General features: G+C 47.6%; 1 long non-coding RNA gene across 3 annotated transcripts in view; it reads right to left on the bottom strand.

Moving 5' to 3' along the window:
• The window catches only part of LOC112544577 (uncharacterized), a 35,691-nt gene extending 15,337 nt beyond the window's left edge, over positions 1–20,354 (bottom strand). The window contains exons 1-2 of one of the 3 annotated variants that reach the window (XR_003087922.3): positions 4,285–4,430; positions 3,135–3,397 (exon numbers count right to left, since the gene is read on the bottom strand). This is a non-coding gene — a long non-coding RNA (uncharacterized LOC112544577). Of the gene's footprint in view, positions 1–3,134; positions 3,398–4,284; positions 4,431–20,220 lie in introns of those variants that run through there. The other 2 variants (XR_012902386.2, XR_012902385.2) reach the window with 2 other exon arrangements.
• Between the last annotated feature and the right edge of the window lie 1,059 nt (positions 20,355–21,413).

Here is a 21,413-nt window from a genome sequence, read left to right as displayed (position 1 = left end):
AGCTATCCAGTTGTATAGGCTGAGGATCATCCTCAGTGTCCCTGGCTTTTGTATCTCAGAAGTAGCAACCCTATTCTGCTCTGAGGGGGAGGGGCAGAGGAGGGTATACCTGGGAGGTCGACAAATGCCTTTGATGTCGACTGCGGAGCGTCCAGACTACCACGCTAAGCCAACAAACAGCTGATCAGCTCAGTGCAGCAGCCATTTAAATTTAAATGAAGCGGCAATTATTTAAATCGCCGCTTCATTTTCCTATGCTGGGTACCATGTAGTCTAGACATACCCATAGAGTCCTGCTAAACCTTTGTTCTCCTATGTGGTGAAGTAGACACACCAAAACAGTCTTCTGCAGTCAAGATTTGAAGCAGACAAAAACATTTCTCTCAAACTTTCCCTTCAGACCTGGAGTAGGTCCCAATTATAGTCTGGGGATATAGGGGGCAAGTACTTAATTTATCACAGGTGACACAGCCCTGAAAATCACCCACCCTTATAATTGGTGCATGCAGCTAATTTTGTTCCTTCCTATACTCAAGAACACAGTGTTAACCTGCTTCTTTCCGATCTGTAATGAGGGCACAAGAGAGGTGTCAATAAGCAGGCAGGAGACAGAGAGGGTGAAAATATATGGAGAGCATGGATTTGAAAGGATATGCCTGAGTCTGGAGATGAGTAGTGAGAAACAGGAATATGGATGCAGGAGAATGATAGGGGGAAAAGCAAGGAGAAAAAGGTAAGGAGCACCCTGGGAGTAGGAGACTGACATAGCAGGAAGAGAAGATGAGGACAGGAAAGTATCGGGGGCTAGTGAGAGCAGAAGAAGAGGTGCCTCAGTGGGAATGGGAGTGAGAGAAAGGAGAGGTACAAAAAAGGAGGGAGATTTAGAGAACATATAATTATAACTTCCTCACATGTACCAAGGGCTGTTGATAGAGAGTGGGTGTCTCTTCCCAGTAGCCAAAGGCATAGCCTGTATTTTTGAACATCTAAAATTCAGCCTGCAGTATTCACATACAAACTAGGTATGTCAATGGAAGGGAAAGATTTCCCCTACAGATGCAGAATACAAACCTGTTGCTTACATGAGAGGCTGATGGAAACACATCTTAGGACAAACAGACCCCACATGTATTACTGATTTAAAAACTTTTGAATTTTAAGTGGATCTCAAGATCTCTGTGGGGTCTGGTTCATGATGCTTGATCATTATCAGATGACAGGCTATTAGGCTAGATAGACCTATGATCTGACCCAGAATGGCCTTTCTTTTGGTCTTAATGCTGCTACTACTACTGGTCCAACTCCAATGCTCCTTTCACAGGAAAGGGTGGATTTGATGGTTTTCTCCCCTTGAAATAATTTGGGGGAAAGTTTTTTAAATGATCCATTAGGATGCTTTCTAAACAAAACACTCCTTTTTTACACTTCAGTTAGCCTTTCATTTCATTTCAAAATATAAATGACTTATTTAAAAAAAAAATATTTAAAGGTCAAGATCAGAACAAAGCACTTTGATTGACCCATACCATTTTTTTTGCTGATTGTTGCTACATGAAATCATTCTGGAATTTGTGGTTTTGTCCCAATTTGGGGCTTGAATATTTTTAATCACAAAGCTTTTTTGCCCTCATGGGAAAACCATTTCCAACCCAGCTCCAGCACAGACACCAGGTTACATCTACACTACAGTCAGATGCCCTCAGATGACCTGGGCCAGCCAACCAGGGCTGAGGCTAATAGGCTGTTTAATTGCAGTGTGGCCTTTCAGGCAGAAGCCCAGAGCTCCAGCAGCAGCCTGAGACAGAACCTCTGACACCTCAATTAAACTGCCCATTAGCCTCAGTAAACTTGAGTCAACTGGTGGCTAAGTGCAGTACAGGCATACCCTGGCTCATATAGGTTATGCAGCCCTAACCATTACCAGAGTTCCTTCCTATGACAGCTATGCAAGCTTTACTTGTGCAGATCACCTGCTGAATGCTACCAAGAACTTCTTGAAAGGTAGTCAAGGAATGTGTTCTGAACAATGCAATTGAAAAATATTAGCTGTTAGATTTTAAAGCCTAGACATATGAGCTGTCTGCAGTTCATTTCAGTTTTCCCCAAACCACCAATTCCTTGGAAAACCTGTGAATTTTTGCAGTATTTGCTAAAAATAGGCCTATTTTATGAGCAAATAATCCTTGACATTGCCAAAATCTGTTTCCAATACATGCAAATTAGTAAAATTTTACATTTTCTATGTGAAAACCAGCATTTCATACTCCCCAAGGAAAAAAAACTTTCAAAAATTACCACTGAGACAGAATTTTTAAACTTACTGTGCTCCTAGCAAATGTGGAGTTTGTAACAACTCAGATTGAGGCAGGTGCTCCAGGAACCAGAAGGAAGGGCTAAGTTCTGACCACAGAGCTATAGGTCATGCTTATCAAATGCAGCTGGAGGAGGAGAGGGGAATGTAGGGAAAAGGGTCCCATTGTGTTGTATGCATTACAAACCAATAGTGTGAGGTAAACTCTGCCTTGAAGATCTTATCATCTGATTAAACTAGACAAAAGACTTATAAAAGATAACGTTGTAGGTCAGGAGTTCTGTGGCATCTTATAGACTAACTGAAGTATTTGAGGCAGAAATCAGGCTCATAAACAGGGGGTGCAAATGCACCCCCAATGGTCCCCCAAGTAAGTGTACTCTGGCCGGCCAGGGGAAGGCAGAAGCAGTGTGCTGCCTGAGCCTCCCTCCCCCCAGCTCTGGCCAGCCAGGGGAAGGCTGTGGCTGATTTCCCCACTTACTTGGAGGGGAGGGGTGGAATGTATTCACATCCTTGCAGTCCACCTTTACCAAAAAAAAAAAAGCATCCCCCCCCCCAAAGAAATTCCTTCATTCGGGCCTGGAAATAGAACCCCAGTTTCTTGAATCCCACACCAGTGTCTCTCCACAAAACACTTGTGTTATGTAAAGTGTAAAGTTCTTCAAAGAGACACACACTTAGTGGCTGGTCCCCTGTGATATTTTTAGTGCTTAATTGTTTCCCTAATTTCCTGAATGAGAGGGTGTGGGAAGGGAGAAAGGAAATGGGCCAGATTTAAACAGATGATATTTTTGGGTGAGATTTTATGGGAGAAAATACTTACAATTTTTACACAACTGTGAAAAAGTTAGTCAAAAATAGATGCCTCTTGAATGGAGGGGGAAATAGCTTCCAGTCCTGCAGACTGTCATTCCACTCTGCACTTCCTCTGTCATCTGATCCTTTCCCCAGCTTTAGATCAGTGTCTTGCTTGTGAGCACGTGAGAAGTTGGGTTTAGCTGTCAGCATTCAATTCTGCCCATGCTCATCACAGAAAATATGGAGATGCATTGGCCCATGTGGGCAAAGCAGAGCCTGGTCCAAATCCTAACACACAGGGAGAAAGGGGGGAGAATCCAAACCCTGATTCAGAGCTGAATTTTGCCTCTGGCCTTTCTCTTCAGAAAAGGCACTGGGCTGGTACTCAGGAGATCTGGTTTTGATTCTTGGCTCTGACAATTGCTTTCTGGATGACCTTAAACAAAGCACTTAATCTCTGGACTCAGTTTTGCACCTGTTAAAATGGGGATAAACTTTCTTCCTCTCATCTTGTGTCCTATCCATTTGGATTATAAGCTCTTTGGGGCAGAGACTGTCTCAGACTGAATACAGCTTCTCATGCAAAAGGGCCCTGATCAGAGCTGGGGTTTCTAGGAACTAGTATAATACAAACAATCAATAATAATAATAAACCAAACTAAATCATCACACTTGCACACTCCAGACTTAAGGGATGTTTGAAATTTGGACCCAGGTTTTGTGATCTGATCCCATCCACAGTGCAAATCTATATGTGCCATGGATAGCATGTGCCATGGAAGAGCCATTATAAACCTGGCCAAACAAATTCTATGGAACTTTTCTGACAATACCAAAACATTTCATAAAATGGAATTGTTCTCCAGCCCATCCCAATTATAATACTTGGCCAGTCTGAGCAGAAGGCCACTGCTATTGGGAGTGACTAGGATTCCTTACTATGAAATCACTGCCAGTGCAGCTGCAAAAACAAACAACACTGTCCTGCAGGCAGCTTTAAGGAAGATTTGGTGACTTATTTCAGAGAGACAGTTAAAATCTCACTCATCAGTTTTGGGACATCTCACTCATTCAAATTGTCACAGTTCAGTAAGCCTGGGATTTAAGTGCTGAAAATGGTCTGGCTTCTCAGCAAAAACTCCCTGCTAATTTCTCAGAGAACAGAGAGAGCAAACCTTTAGAATTGCAGAAAATTGCAGAAAAACCCGAAACTGGGATAAGCAGCTTGGATCTTGTCCATCGGATGCAGAATTAAAAACAAAACAAACAAAACAAAAAACCAACAACACTGCAGTGTCTTTAATTCTAACCTCTATCAGCCAGTGCATTATAAAGAGCCTCCAGATGCTGTCCACATTCTGGAATAGTTCTGACCCAACAATTGATATACAGGCAGTCCCCAGGTTACATGGATCCGACTTACATCGGATCCCTACTTACAAACGGGGTGAGGCAACCCCGCACTAGCTGCTTCCCCCCCAGCAGACCAGGGAGACGTGGAGCTAGCGCCCCCCCCCCCCCCCCCCCCGCAGACCAGGGAGACGCAGAGCGGCTTTTCTCAGCAGACACCTCAGCTTGAGAATAAAGGACTGAGGGAAGTGAGGTGTGGGAGAATAAAACTGAGCTCTGGAGAAATGTTTGGCTAGAGTTTCCCCTACAATATGTACCAGTTCCAACTTACATACAAATTCAACTTAAGAACAAACCTACAGTCCCTATCTTGTATGTAACCCGGGGACTGCCTGTACTGTACCTGCATCAGTATAATAAATCTCCAATCTAGAAAAGGACATGCAGGAGTAAACCTCATGGAGTAAATGGGTGCAACCTCTGTTACTTGAGTGGGTGCACAGCCTGGCTCACTACTGTCTGTACTTATGGGTCAGAACCAGCACAGCCAGAACAACTGCTGATTCAGAGCTGTTCCCAGCAGCAGATCCCTCAGAACAGTAATAAAAAACCTTTCTTTCAGGTACCCCTCCATTTCTATGTTGGCCCCCATTTTTCAGCCTCTCTTAAAGATGTGCCTACCATTCTGCTGTTGACTTCTATGGGAGTTATGGATATTCAGCAAAGATATGCCCTCTCAGAATCTCCCAGACATTGTAAAGACATGCTGTCCCCATCTGTATTCTTCTCTGCTTCCGTCCCTGTGCGAGCTCTTCCCAACTCTCCATTTCAAGCGCTTCCTACCCTTTTAATACACCCTATGGGCACTTTCTTGAGTGAGTTTCCTCATGTGGAGGCCACACTCAATCAGCCTGTGGAACTCCTTGCCAGAGGATGTTGTGAAGACCAGGACTTTAACAGGGTTCAAAAAAAGAATTAGGTTAATTCATGGCGGTTAGGTCCATCAGTGGCTATTAGCCAAGATGGCCAGGACTGGTATCCCTGGACTCTGTTTGTCAGAAGCTGGGAATGGGTGACAAAAGAATGAATCATTTGATGGTTGGTCTGTTCGTTCCCTCTGGGGCATCTGGCATTAGACACTATTGGAAGACAGGATGTTGGGCTAGATGGACCTTTGATCTGACCCAGTATGGCTATTCTTATGAGGCTGGTTAACATTATCTGCACAACTCACTCCCAGTAATTTCTAATATAAAGATATCATTTTCAAGTAACTGCCTGAAACTGAAGCACATTAGAGATTGGGTGAGCTTCTGAAAGTACTTTTCCTCCTGCTGTCCATGCTAAGACTGAAAAAAAAAAAATGGTAGGTCCCCCAGCTGGCTTCATGGGGAAACCAGTGTTAACAAGTCTGTAGTGGAAATGCCTTTAAATATCAGCAAGTGAAGAACAGCTCCACAATGTGGAACGTGATACCATCTATGTTCAGGGAGTCTGGGCTATGCCATAAATGTCAAAGGAAGAGAGTGAAGATTACTTTGCTGATTCAGGGCATTACTTGCATAAGGGAATGCTTATGAAGTTTGGAGTTGTTCTCTTCTAGGTAGCTAGCATGAATGAGGCCCGGAGTAGAAGCGAATAAAAGTTTGTGGTCTGTGTGAAATGAGCTGGTGAGTCTCCATTCACATCCCAGTAGATAGGAGTCCAATAAAATAAAATTTACCACCACATTAAAGCTAATTGGCCCCTTTCTTGGCAGTCTGGGGAAGGAAGCCATGGACTGAATGAGACTAGGCTGTACCAGGACAGATCTGAGTGAGACATTGGCAGGTTTTACAATGGAAACTTGCTCTCTGCCATTCCCCTATTGTACCTGCTCTGTGGATAAACAGAAATTCTTTTCTCAAAAGTGTCAGTATGGGTTGTCTATTGCCATACTACTGCTCAGCTTTCACCTGGTGCCTTACAGTCCTGATTCACCACTAAGCTACTCATGTTGAGTGTTTGTATAAATATGTTGAACTCAATGGGCCTGATTCATGACTTCATAATGTCAGCTGCCTGGCAGTCTAAATCTAGTGACATCACTGCACCTGATTCTGCGAAGCAGTGCTCCTATCACACAGTGATGTAAAATGAATGGCATTACTCTGATTTACAACTGGAGCTTTGTAGCAAGGAAGCAGACCATGAAACTTTAACATCTAACTAATTAATCATCGCCACACCCTCCTAATGCAGATATCTTCTAGAGCTTGTGGAATGGTACACAGAGAAATTAACCAATAATTGTTATGAATAACCACAGAATATTCACTCCGCCTTTAATCAAATTTGTTTTCAGATGATCATTCATTAGTGAAAATGCATCTATTATTTTAGCATCTATTTTAGCATTTATTATTATTTATCTGAAATGCCTGCCATAAAACATGTTATTTATTATTAGTTCTTTGCTACTCAGGATTGGTCATTCATAATTTTTCTGCTTAGAATGTTTGGCAGAAAGTTGAAACAACACCATGTGACTTTGGCGACCAGTTACACACTGACTAATTAATTAATAGTAGACATTCAAAGAGAACAGTGATTCAGTGAGCTTCCAGTTAACACTGTAAGACAAAGGGTGTGGGTTCCATCACTTTAATCTTTCCTTAACCTTGGGCAAATCACTTGGTCTTCCTGAGCCACTGTTCCTCATCTGTATATTAGGGATAATCGCACTGTCCTAGCTCCTAAAGACACAATGAGGAGAAATACATTAAAGATTGTGAGGTGTTCAGATGCCCAGTTATTGGGGCTGAGAGATTACTTAAAGCAGAAAGATGAATGATTTGCTGGCTGAAGTTTATTTCCATAACTCATGCAGTGAGTGCTTTATGAATAACCATGACAGTCAGGATCATTCCATAAAGAGAAAAAAAGGGCTAACGTCAATAGCTTATTTATATGTAAGAACTGAGCTTGTGTAATGGTTATTATCCCCATTTTATAGATGAAGATACTGAAACAGAGAGATGAGAGTTGTTGAAAATCGTAAAAAGAATTGGTGTCAGAGCAGGAATACAATTGAAAAGTACAGCTAAGAAAATACCTGATTTTTCAATTTAGTGCCCAATATAAACACCCAAAGGTTTCATCTCAAATCAACTCAGAATGATAATGATTTTTTCTGGGGGGAGAGGGGGGGGAGGTGTGCCAAACTCAACCTTATTTTGCAAATAGTTTCAGGGCAACTTAAACTGTATTTTTCAGCAAATAAACTATTAGTCAAAAAAATTCACCCACTTCTACTCAGAAATTTCTATCTCACATGCCAGTAATCAGGTTGCTTAACTACAGAGTCTCTCTAGTCTGGGTCAACCTCAGAAGTCTGGAGCATTGGTTTAGATAAGAATGCAAATGTTTATCCCAAAAGTTAGCAAAGTGATGCTGGGAACCTGTTTTTTCACCAGATTTCCAATCATTCCTCTCTACAGGCAGTCCCCGGGTTACGTACAAGATAGGGACTGTAGGTTTGTTCTTAAGTTGAATCTGTATGTAAGTCGGAACTGGCATCCAGATTCAGCCGCTGCTGAAACTGACCAGCGGCTGACTACAGGAAGTTGCTCTGCCCCGGGCTTCCTGGAATCAGCCGCTGATCAGTTTCAACAGGCTGAATCTGGATGCCAGTTCTTACATACAGATTCAACTTAAGAACCCCAGGCATCCCCAAGTCAGCTGCTGCTGAAACTGATCAGCGGCTGATTCCAGGAAGCCCGAGGCAGAGCAACTCTGCCTCGGGCTTCCTGTAGTCAGTGCTGGTCAGTTTCAGCAGCGGCTGACTTGGGGACACCTGGGGCAGAGCAGCTTGGGTGCTGCTGGGTTGCTCCAGTAGCACCGCTCCTCGGCGCTACTGGACCAACCCAGCAGCACCCAAGCTGCTCTGCCCCAGGCGGCCTGATTCAGCCGCTGCTGAAACTGACCAGCAGTGGCTGAATCAGGACGCCTGGGGCAGAGCAGCTGGGGTGCTGCCGGGTTGGTCCAGTAGCGCCCAGAGCGGCATTACGGGACCAACCGGCAGCGCCCCAGCTGCTGTACAACAGGCATCCGGAGCAAAGCCGTGGAGCACGGGGGCAGCGGGACAGCCCAGATGCGCTGCGGCTGTCCTGCTGCCCGCGTGCTCCGTGGCTTTGCTCCCCGTCTCCCTGGTCTGCTGGACTCCCTGGTCTCCCTGGTCTCCGCGGCGTGTCTGGGCTGTCCACTGCCCACGTGCTCCAGGGCTTTGCTCTGCTTTGCTCCCCATGTCCCTGGTCTGTTGGTCTCCAGCAGACCAGGGAGACGGGGAGCAAAGCCACGGAGCACGCCGGCAGCGGGACAGACGCGGCGCATCTGGGTTGTCCGCTGCCCGCGTGCTCCGCGGCTTTGCTCCCCGTCTCCCTGGTCTGCTGGAGACCAGCAGACCAGGGAGACGGGGAGGAAAGCCTCTGAGGACGCCGGCAGCGGGACAGCCGCGGCGCGTCTGGGCTGACCGCTGCCTGCGTGCTCCCCGGCTTTGCTCCCCGTCTCCCTGGTCTGGGGAGATGTGGAGCAAAGCCACGGAGCACGCGGGCAGCGGACAGCCCAGACGCGCCGTGGTTGTCCCGCTGCCGGCCTCCTCAGAGGCTTTTCTCCCCGTCTCCCTGGTCTGCTGGTCTCCAGCAGACCAGGGAGACGGGCAGCAAACCCCGTTCGTAACTGCGGATCCGACATAAGTCGGATCCGCGTAACTCGGGGACTGCCTGTACAGTCTTATTACCCATATCCGAAGAACAGCTTAATGACAGCTAAATGTACAATCCTCCATTAATTTAGGCAGTGCTACAAAATTAACATTGGAATGGAAGAGGTTAGAAGTTTCTGTCACAGAAACTATAGAAACACAGGGGTAGAAAGGACATCGAGACATCATCTGGTCCAGCCCATAAAGGTAAGCCTGGGACAAAGTAAATCTAGATCATCCCTGTGGGGTTCTTATCTAAACCATGTGAAAAACCCACCAGTGGCAGGGATTCTCACAGTAACCTGTTACAAGGTGTGACGTAGTGGGGGTACTTGCTGGGCTGTGGTGACCCCTGCTGTCTGGAGCAAGACCCAGCAGGGAAAACCTTACTATGCAAAGGTAGTGCCAAACTTGTTGAACCAGTGGCCAGACACCCCCCATAGAGAGGAACAAAGGAAGGTGGAATGCTGCCCTGGCTGGGGGGCAGGGCTGGAAGGGAATTTAGTTAGTTGGTTGGTGGCTGTCTGGGAGCATGGAGGAGACAGCCTAGGGAAGGGGCTGGAGTTTAGGGGCCCAGTCTCCCCCATCTCAAGGGGGCCTGAGGCATCCTAGCCCAGCTCTGTGACCAGATTACATCCGTGCTGTGCTGTATCCTGGCGAGGCAATAAACTTCCTCTATTCCACCGGTTGGTGCGGTCTGTTTGTGCCATTTCGGGGTGCAGGAGACGGGGGACCCCAACGTGCCGTCACACTGGTGTCAGAAGTGGGATGCACTGCACCCCGTGGATGGAGCTTCCAGCGGCGAGTGACAAGGCACAGTAGAAGCAAGAGCCCTGGAGCCAGGCGTGCTGGAGACAGAGCGAAGCGGTTCCTGGGAATCGTGGGGTGCTGCAGCACTAGACTGGTGAGTCTGCACCGAGGGGCCCAGCGGGCAGATGGCCTACGCCCGACTCTTGAAGGCAGAGCTGGTGGGGCTGTGCAGAGAGAGGGGCTTGCCTGTGCGGAAAGCAACCAAGGCCCAGCTGATTGCCCAGCTAGAAGAGAATGACCAGCCACAGGGCCAGGATCTTGTCCCCAGGGGAAGCAGCCAGACCCCCCCTGAGAGTGTGTCAGGCTCAGAGAGGGGGAGGAGTGCTGGAACCCACCGGAGAGATGAGACAGCGTCTCCCGGGAGGCCTGCAAGTAATAGCCCATCTAGGGCAGGAGCTAGCCCAGCGGAGCTGCGGCGGCTGGAGATCCAGCTGCGGATCAAGGAATTGGAAGTAGAGGACCGAGAGAGGGAGCGCCAAGATCGAGAGAGGCAGCGGCAGCATGAGCTGGCCATGGCAGAGCGGAGAACCGGCGGGGCACCGGCTGCGCCAAGTGCGGATGGGCCCCAGGGTCCCAGGACTGCCAGATGCTTGGAGAGGCCCGTGGTGGCCCAATTGAAGGACATGGGTGACATAGACGGGTTCCTCAGTGCCTTTGAGAGGGCCTGTAGACTGCAACGGGTTCCCCCAGCTGACTGGCTGCAGGAGCTCATCCCCGCACTGAACCAGGAGGCGGCCGGAGTGCTCAGTCAGCTGGAGGACCTACAGCCAGGGGATTACAACCGAGTCAAGGAGGCCCTGCTGCACAAGTTCGGGCTGACCCCCGAGATGTACAGGAAGAAGTTCCGGGGGGTACAGAAAGGGCCACGGGAGACCTATGTGGACCTGGCCTCCCGCCTGGCGCAATACTGCCGCAAGTGGGTGTCTGGAGTCGGAGCCCAGACTGCAGAGGAGCTGCTCAAGCTGGTCATGATGGAGCAGCTCTATGAAGCGTGCCCACCCAAACTGAGGCTGTGGCTCAAGGACCGGAGACCAGAGAACCCCCAGGAGGCCGGGAGACTGGCGGATGAGTTCACGGAGAGCCGGTCCGGGTGTGAACCGGAGTCCCGGAGAGAAAGAGAATCGCGCAGAGACCGGTTCTCGGCAGAGCAACGGAGAGAGACACCTCCGAGGCGAGCCCCAGGGACCAGGACCAGTCATCGATACCCCAGAGAACCAGCCAGGCCCTGGACAGAGACAGCCCAAAGCCTAACTTGCCAGCGCTGTGGGCAAAAAGGCCACAAGAGGGCTCAGTGCACCAGGTCCCAGGACCGGGGACTTTCCAGGGTTAACTGGCTGGGGCGGGAGGAAGGGCAGGCTGCCCCAGAGGCAGGGGCTGGCCGGCAAACCTCAGCTCAGAGAGAGGGGAAGGATGCTCAGTGCACCTCCCCTGGGAGGTCTGATTCTCAGGAGGCGGATTTCTCCGTGTACCGGGTGGGGACAGGACGGCCCCTGCGGAGCGAGTGCCTCATACCCCTGGAGGTGGATGGTAGGAAGGTGACGGGCTTCTGGGACACGGGGGCGGAGGTGACTCTGGCCCGATCCAACATAGTGGCCCCAGAGCGGATACTACCCCACACGCAGCTGACCCTGAAGGGCATAGATGGACCCCCCGTTTAAGGTGCCTGTATCCCGGGTGCATCTGAAATGGGGGGCGAAGGAAGGCCTCAAGGAAGTGGGGGTGCACCCGCACTTGCCCACCGAGGTGCTGATGGGGAATGACCTAGAGGAGTGGCCCCATGAATCCCAGCGGGCTCTAGTCACTACCCGGAGCCAGAGCCAGCGGGGGGCTGACAACGTGGGTCCAGGGAAGGACTCCTGGCAGCGTCCTCAGGGTCCCATCCCAGTGGACATGGGGTCCAGCCAGGCTGGGACTCCGGACCCAGGCAAAGGTGGGGGACAGGTCCCGATCCCTGCCTCAGCAGCTGAATTCCAGGCTGAGGTGCAGGCAGACCCCTCCTTGCAGAGGCTGAGGGACCAGGCTGGCCTCCGTGCAGCTCAGCCCTGGGGGAGAGGTGGCCAGGAGAGATTCCTGCGGGAGCGTGGACTCCTGTTCCGTGAATGGCTTCCCCCCAGGAAGGCGAGGGCATGGGGGGTCCAGCGGCAGCTGGTCGTCCCCCGAAAGTATCGCCTCAAGCTGCTGTATTTGGCCCACGACGTCCCCGTTGGGGGCCACCGGGGGATCCGGAGCACCCGGCTGAGGCTGCTCCAGCACTTCTACTGGCCGGGAATCTTTACAGCCGTGCAGCGGTACTGCCGGTCCTGTGACTCCTGCCAGAGGGGCGGGAAGGCCCAAGACAGTAGGAAAGCGGCTTGGGGGTCCCTACCCCAGATAGAGGACCCTCTGGGCTTGCTGAGAGAGTTATGGGAGGGGAAGTCCTCCCTGGATGGAGCATCGGGGATGGAAGCCGCCCTGGCTGTCCAGAGAAGGCTCGCTGGGCTCATGGCCCCAGCCCGAGAGACCCTGGCCAGAGATCAAGGCCAGCGGAAGGGTGGGTGTAACCCCCGAGGACAGGCCTGTGCCAGTCGCCCTGGAGCGGGGCGGCGAGTGGACAGAGGGAAGCCAGCTCATGTGGGGCCTCGCCACGGCCGGCCCGAGTCAAGGGGAGCACCCATGTCCCCAGGGCGGGTTCCCACGCAGAGGACCCGAACTTCCCTAGGTCACGAGCGGAGTGACCCTGCTCAGTTCGCTCTCGGAGGGGGGAGAACTGTGACGTAGTGGGGGTACTTGCTGGGCTGTGGTGACCCCTGCTGTCTGGAGCAAGACCCAGCAGGGAAAACCTCACTATGCAAAGGTAGTGCCAAACTTGTTGAACCAGTGGCCAGACACCCCCCATGGAGAGGAACAAAGGAAGGTGGAATGCTGCCCTGGCTGGGGGGCAGGGCTGGAAGGGAATTTAGTTAGTTGGTTGGTGGCTGTCTGGGAGCATGGAGGAGACAGCCTAGGGAAGGGGCTGGAGTTTAGGGGCCCAGTCTCCCCCATCTCAAGGGGGCCTGAGGCATCCTAGCCCAGCTCTGTGACCAGATTACATCCGTGCTGTGCTGTATCCTGGCGAGGCAATAAACTTCCTCTATTCCACCGGCTGGTGCGGTCTGTTTGTGCCATTTCGGGGTGCAGGAGACGGGGGACCCCAACGTGCCGTCACACAAGGCTTAATCAACCTTATGGATGGAAACTTTTCCTAATATCTAACCTAAATCTCCCTTGCTGCAGCAAAGCCCATTACTTTCTTGTTCTATCTTACATCGACCTGAATTGATATCCTCTTGATGACAGATATCCCTCTACCTCATTACCTTTTCTTAAGATTAAACATACCCAGTTCTTTTAACTTTTCCTCATAGGTTAGGTTTGTCTCCCTCATATGTTCTTGGAACAATGAAATTGATCCCCAAGATTCACGGACCAAATAAGAACCCCAGGCTGAAGATGAGATGGGCACCTCAGAGACTCCCCGGTCTCTTGTACCCAAGGGGACAGGAATTCTAACCCAGCAAGGCCATAGTCCCACCAATGTCCCTGGCCAGGATCCAGCTGAGCCTTTTGCCCGGGTAAGATACACGGCTATCTCCTCAAAAGAGGCTGGCTACAGTATGTAGATGTGTAATATGGAGCTTGGCCATTTTTTCATTCATTTCATTCCCTTGCTAGTCCTAGAAACAGTCAGAATTTTTAAAGGGCAGCAATGAGATTATGATATCAGCTCAGTGTCAGTGAGCTGTGGAAACTTGGGAAATGTCAAATATGTCGTAGTCCTATCAGCTGGGAATCCAAAACTAAGGGCCGTTGCATTGGACAAGCAAAAAATAATGGTCAGAGTGGTATCAAATCAGTGATGTCTGAGCCCATCACTAGTTGTCAGTGAGACATTCCATAAACTGTAAAACAATAAATAAATAAATAACCCTCAAGATGATATTTTTTAAAAATCATCTCTTTCTACAAGACAAATTTCTTAACAGCCTCTTATCTTACTGTCTTCTTTCGAAGTCAGCTTCCTTTCCCTTAAACCATTTTCTCAGCTCCCTCTCAGCACTAACCTCCTAAGTATTTTGTTGTTTTCCTCACAAATTATTAGTTTTTGTGGATCATAAATCTTCCATTTTCTAAGGAAAGCACAGAGGGCCTGATTCACATTTACACTGTCTCCTTTTTATACCACACTGGCAGAGTAAAGGGGGCTGAAAGTGTGTCAGACTAATCCCCACCCCCTGTGAGGCCCTATGCACTGCTAAAGTGATGTAAAAGGGCTTTAGTGTAAATATTAAGCAGTCTAGATGCCTAACTGCAATAGCCCTGATAGTACTGCCAAGAGACCTCAGCCAAGGATCAGAGTTGCACTGTGCTGGGCTTGCTATACACATGCAATCAAAAGACAGTCCATGTCCCAAAAGAGTTTACAATCAAGAATCACTGTCCTATTGTTGGATTCACATGGACGGACCTTTATACCTTCATGGAGTGCCACTAAATTCAGTGGAGAGCAAAAGAGTTCACAGGCAAAGTGCCAGTGGCTGGATCAGGGCCTAGGTGAATGACAACTGGGATATGTGGATGAAACAAAGAAATTAGCATGGTGGGTTAGGGCAGCGGTTTTCAACCAAGGGTCTGGGGCTCCCTGTGGGATCCATGAGCAACTTTCAGGGGGTCTGGCAAGCATGGCCAACATTAGACTCAGTAGGGCCCAGGACAGAAATCTGAAGTCCTACTGCACTAGATTGCAGCCTGGGGCCTCAAGTCCCACCACCAGGGGCTGAAGCCAAAGCCCAAGCAACTTAAATATATAAACCCTCTGTGGCTCAGAGTGGGCACAGAGTGGCCAGCCATGGTGGGGAGAGGGAGCTCAGAAAGGAAAAAAAGTTGAGAATCCCTGGTTTAAGAGGACAAGCATGGTTTCATAGGGTATGTCTACACTAGCCTCCTAGTTCGAACTAGGGAGGCTAATGTAGGCATTTGAAGTTGCAAATGAAGCCCGGGATTTAAATATCCCGGGCTTTATTTGCATCTTCCCATCCGGGCACCATTTTTAAATCCCCCTAGTCCAAACTAACTGCCCGTGGCTACACGCGGCAGTCAAACGTTAACTCGAACTAAGTCCTTACTCATGGAATGAGGTGTAACAGTTAACTTGAACTAAGGACTTAGTTCGAGTTAACGTTTGACTGCCGTATGTAGCTGCGGGCAGTTAGTTTGGACTAGAGAGATTTAAAAATGGCGCCCGGATGGGAAGATGCAAATAAAGCCTGGGATATTTAAAGCCCGGGCTTCATTTGCAACTTCAAATGCCTACATTAGCCTCCCTAGTTCAAACTAGGGGGCTAGTGTAGACATACCCGTATAGATAGAGCCCTGCAAATCCACAAATATCCACTTTATAGTTGCAGGTATCCACATCTGCAGATGTGCATATCCCCAACTCATTTTTGCAGATATGGATGCTGATGCCGATACAAATTTTTTATCTAGAACTGTGCAAATTTGTGTATATCCGCTTTATATCCATGGGTATCCACATCCGCAAATTCAGATATCAGTGGCTCATTTTTGTGGATACAGATGAGAATACAAATTTTGTATCCAACAGGGCTTTACATATGGACTAGCAATGCGAAGTTCAGATCAGAGTACAAACTTCTCCAGCATTCCAGGCTATTAGAAATCTGCATTTTTTCTTTAAGTGAAATAATAAAACAAGTTCCTTTACAGGCAGTCCCCAGGTTACATGGATCCGACTTACATCCCTACTTACAAACGGGGTGAGGCAACCCCACACTAGCTGCTTCCTCCCAGCAGACCAGGGAGATGCGAAGCTAGCGCCCCCCTCCCCCACCCTCAACAGACCAGGGAGACGCGGAGCAGACACCTCAGCTTGAGAATAAAGGACTAAGGGAAGTGAGGTGTGGGAGAATAAAACTGAGCTCTGGAGAAATGTTTGGCTAGAGTTTCCCCTACAATATGTACCAGTTCCGACTTACATACAAATTCAACTTAAGAACAAACCTACAGTCCCTATCTTGTACGTAACCCGGGGACTGCCTGTATATATTTATATCAACTAGACTTTTGAAGTCATCTGTGGGTTTATGAATTAAATAGTCCTCTCAACAATACCTTTTGAAGAAGACAGGAACTACCAGCAAGAATTAACTTGGTTGTCAGACTGCAAGTTGGAATCTTTAAAATGTCTCCTGAATATAATAGCTTGCATTTTGTTAATTTTCATTTAATTAGCTCTGCTGTGATGCCTCTTTCTCTGAGCCTCAACATCTTACAATCATATTTAAATGAGGTTTCTTCAGAGTAAAAATCTTCACTGGTGACACAAAAAGAGACAAGCAGATCCCTGCTGTGAATGTAATGCTTTTCTTGATGCACTCCAACTAAGGTTCCCATTACTTTAGTCTCTGAACACCTCACAATTTTTAATGTATCTATCCTTACAATTTCCCTCAGAGGTAGAACAATGGTATTGTGCAGTTGGAGAAGGGGAGCAGAAAAATTAAATGCTTTTTGCACGGTTACACAGGCAGTCTGTGGTACACCAGATATGTGAATTTGGGTTCTTTAAAGGGCAAGCTAGAACCCCATCCTTCTCCCCATCCTTCCTCATCCAGTTGATTCAACATCTGGCTCACAGAGTTTAATTAGGCTGAGCTTTTTTAAGGCCAGGTAAGGGATTTGGTGGCTCCATTTTTAATAATAGTATTGAAATGCCTAGGAGCCTTAGTCATGACCTAGGACCTTATAAGAATTGGGCATCCATATCGCTTAGGAATATTGAACTTCTCAGCCTTACTACTCAAGGAGATCTTGGAGTCATTGTGGATAGTTCTCTGAAAACATCAACTCAATGTGCAGCAGCAGTCAAAAAAACTAACAGTATGTTGGGAATCATTAGGAAAAAAATTAGACAATAAAATGGAAAATATCATATTGCCTCTATTTAAATCTGTGGTACACCCACATCTAAAATGCTACATGCAGATGTGGTTGGCCCCATCTCAAAAATATTTTGGAATTGGCAAAGGTTTAGAAAAGGCAACAACAATTATTAGAGATACGGAACAGCTTCCATATGAGAAAAGATGAAGAAGATTGGGACTTTTCAGCTTGTTAAGAGATGATTAAGGGGTGGGGAATATGGTAGAGGCCTATAAAATCATTACCAGTGTGAAGAAAGTAAATAAGGAAGTGTTATTTACTCCTCATAATATAGGAACTAGGGGGCCATCAAATCAAATTAATAGACAATCAGTTTAAAACAAACAAAAGGAAGTATTCTTTCATACAATGTACAGTCAACATGTGTTAACTCTTTTCCAGAGAATGTTGTGAAGGCCAAGACAATAACAGAATTCCAAAAAGAATTAGATAAGTTCATGGAGGTTAGGTCCATCAGTGGCTATTAGCCAGGATGAGCAGGAATAGTGTCAGAAGCTGGGAATGGGTGACACAGGATGATTCCCTGTTCCATTCATTCTCTCTGGGGCACCTGGAATTTACTACGGCCAGAAGACAGGATACTTGGTCTGAATCAGTGTGGCCATTCTTATGTTCTTAATCTAAACTCTGTCCATCTTACCTTGGAGAAAAAAAATCCACTCGGTAGTCTTTTACTTGAAACACATTCATTCAGCATTCAAGTGTGTTTTCTTTTCTCAGTGACATTTTGATTTTGTTTTACACTCCTATTTGTTACACCATTCAGACCAGCTGGTGGACTATATAGAGTGTAAAAATGAGAAATCTGATAAATCCTGAGTGATTCATTCTTCACTGAAGTGGAAGTGGATCTGGTAGTGGAATGTGAGATCAGTGTTATTTTTGTGTATTCCTTTCTAGTACTGGATGAATGTAGTCTTATCATCCTTGGCACTTAGCGCTAACAAATCTAGAAAAAAGGCTGCTGAAGACGTTACACTGTGTTTCATTAGGCACACTTGCAGATTTCTTTCCTGTGAGGTAATTCTGGGGCTCGATTTTTTGCCCTATACAAGTGTAAATGATACATCTCATAAGGACAGAAGAAGCCACCACTTCTGTTTATATCTGGAGTTTTAGAATTATAAGTGAGAATAAAAAATAAAATGGAAAGCAAAGGTGGGCTTTGATCCTCCACTGAGACAGCATGAAGAAAAAGGGGCCACATAGAGCAGGTTGCAGCTCTCTTCTACAGGGATGTCCCACTATGTCCACATTGAAGCAGACCTATCAGTGGATTGCTCCAGAAGTGCACTGGAGGACTTTATAGGAGAGCTCGACTCCACCATGCTCCCTCTCATAATGCTGCCCATGCCTTGTCCCTAACACGCCCCCTCCAAGGGTGGGGGCAGCTGACTCAAGAGACAGCAGAGCTACTTCTGTCAGATGCACACAGATGGAGAGTTCCCCTGCAAAAGGACCATTTTCCACCAGCTTAAGGCCTCTTTGTCCTGATTACACAGCCCATGGTTACCTTAGAGAACTGGTGAATCCAACCCATTTAAGCTGATTCTCCTCTTACTAGCATCGGTGTAAATTAGGAGCAACTCCATTGCGGTCAGTGGAATAGCCCAGGTTAAAAACCAGTGTGAATGAGAATAAAGCTATCATTCACAGATAAGGTTGGTGCTGAAGAATGGTATGTTCCAGGTGGAGGGGAGTTGTAAGATGTGTATCAGTACTGAATGATTGCTGTTACTGAAACCTACCAAGAAAGTGGCATTGTATAATCTATGCACCTGATTCTCAACTTTCTTCCTTCTGTGCAAAGGGAGTGTGAAGTGCTCTTATTCTGACCTGATAGCATTCTCTATGGTTTAGGGTAAATGCCATTGATTACACAAGGAGTAAGGCACAGAGAATCTGGTCCAGGGAGTTCCCACAGTTATGGGTTGCTTTGTTACAGGGTGGTGTCGCTTGTTCAGTATTCTATCATTCCCTGGTTTCGCTATCTGCTTGAGAGCAGACAGAAGAGCAGAATTGGACAAATTACTTGGAATCAGAGTTCACAGTAAATTTCCTGATAAGTAGCTTCCCAAATTCTACTCTTGTCTGTTGTAGACAGTGGGCTCCATTCTTAAGGCCAGATTCCCTGCTTGAATAAAACAGCTTGACGCCACTGAAGTCAGTGGAACTATGTAAAATTTCACTAGCTTAGATCTGGCAATGTTAATTAGAGTGACACTGGATTTACAACAGTGTAAATGAAATCAGAATCCTACGGTCAGTGACTGGGACCTGGGCAGTCATGCTTAGATGTCTGAGCAGGAGTCAATAGTTGGGAATTGAAGCCCAGGGTCAGAGATAAGGGCCAAAGTTAGAGGTCAAGAATCCAAGCTGAGGCACAGAACTAAGTTCTCTGGAGAAGGCAAAGAAAGGGCAAGGTTGGGTCTAAGAACGTAAGAATGGCCATACTGGGTCAGAACAAAGGTCCATCTAGCCCAGTATCCTGTCTGCCAACAGTGGCCAATACCAGATAACCCAGAGGGAGGGAACACAACAGAACCAGGAGACAGGAACTATCACAGCTATCGGCAAATGCTTTGAGTAGCCATTGATCTCCTGGGCTTAAGAACCTTCCTACCAATCAGGCAGTGTAGCCAATTAGGCAGCCTACTACAGACCAGTTGTGCTTGTTAGGCTGCCTAGAGAGCAGCTGTGCTGCAGGCCTTGCCACCAGATATTCGCTCTCCAAGGGAAAGACTGACTTGGATTTTACAGAGTGACACCAAGTGCATTCATCTGCGTTATTGGGGAGCTCTGGCCCAAAAAGTATGAGACAGGCTGGAGAGAGAGGGTTCATATGGAGAGTGCATAGTATGGGCTGGAGACCATGACTGTGCTGGCTGTGCCCTTAGTCCATCATAAGGTCACCAAAGGGAATGAGAGCTTGTGTGTGGAGGGGTCACGATGAAGGACGTACCATGGGAGAGCTTGAAGGTCGGAGGTTTTGCTAGCACTTCAGCTGGTTGCTTATGGGGCTGGTGGGGTGATCCAGAGATGGGATGGAGTGTGCAATATCCTCTCAGAAAGAGCTGGTGCTGATCCAATACATCACGATTGATGTACCACACTCTCTAGCTGCTACTGAACCTTCTGAAAACTGCTCATGCCCCATTCTGGACTGGCCTCTGGGTATAACACCACATCGTGACAGAAAAATATTCAGCCAAAATAGACTGAAACCTACCCACTAGAGCTCTGCATTGGCTATCAGCTGGCATATCCCTCTCACTAGGACACAGTTGCTTCTTAACCTCTTAGCCCATCACCTTAGGCAATGGCAGGTCTCCGGACACCCCTCCACTCCATCCTGCATTCCTGTCATTTCACACCAAGCTCTGCTTAACTTTGAGCTCACTGAGTTCCCATTGTTTAGTCATCATAGAGGTGAGGTAGCTCAGCCTTCTGCCCCCACTGGTAATCTCCACAGGATCAGGACTTAGGTCTCATTAATCTGAATGCAAATTGCTCTCCCCTATTTCCAAACAGGTCTTCTGATCTCCTGCAATTGTTGCTGTTTTTTTTCCCTGCTAGCATGCAGGCAGTTAGGTAAGCGCACAACAGATAAAGCTAAAGCTAATTGCAAGGCATATAAAACAAAATAGATGTGCTGGGAATCTATATATCCATACCCTTGGGCATTCCTATGTGGGCTGCATAGCTAAGTACCTCAGATAAGTTGCTGGACTGGGAATACATGGAGGAGACAATAATGGATTTCTAGCTACAAACCCAACAATAAATAAATAAAAAAGGCAGGCTGCTGCTTTTGTTCATTATTCTTATAATCTTAGGTTAACAAAAACTCAGGTCTATGATGGGGATAAAATATTCCCCCTACCGCCCCCACCTGCCTCCCAATTACAGCTTAGGATTAGTGTAGTGAGTTGCCGAGGGTGGTTTGGCCAGAACTCAAGCTCAGAAATCATTCATCCTTGACAGACGCTGCAGTGAGATAGAGCTGCAGCAAGTGGGAAATCTCAGTGAGGGGCTGGCCACATGCCCAGAGAGAGAAAGCAGCTTCTGCTTTGTCTAAGCCCCATTCTTAATCAGAATGGTGAGCTCTGCCTACTCCCTCCTTCACCCCTGCTGTGTGTCCCTGAAGAATAAAACTGGGAAGCCTAAAGGAAGAGAGCCAATGTGGACATACGATGCCAGAGGAATCCTCAGTTTTTGATTCCTGCATCAGCGGTATCTTAGGAGTTCAGCAGGTCACTGAAAGATTTACAGAGACTGGCAGTTCTCATCAACCAAACAGCTTGTTCTGAACTCGAACAGCCTGAATCAGAATGATACTGAGCCACCCAGGGGATCTCAGCACTTCTGAGGCCCTGGGCCTACATGATTAGACAATGCAAATTGTATATGAAAAAACATACC

This window comes from Pelodiscus sinensis, chromosome 3 (assembly GCF_052426305.1).
Source record: "Pelodiscus sinensis isolate ZL-2025 chromosome 3, ASM5242630v1, whole genome shotgun sequence".
NCBI lineage: Eukaryota > Metazoa > Chordata > Testudines > Trionychidae > Pelodiscus > Pelodiscus sinensis.
This window is presented reverse-complemented; position numbering and strand designations above follow the sequence as displayed.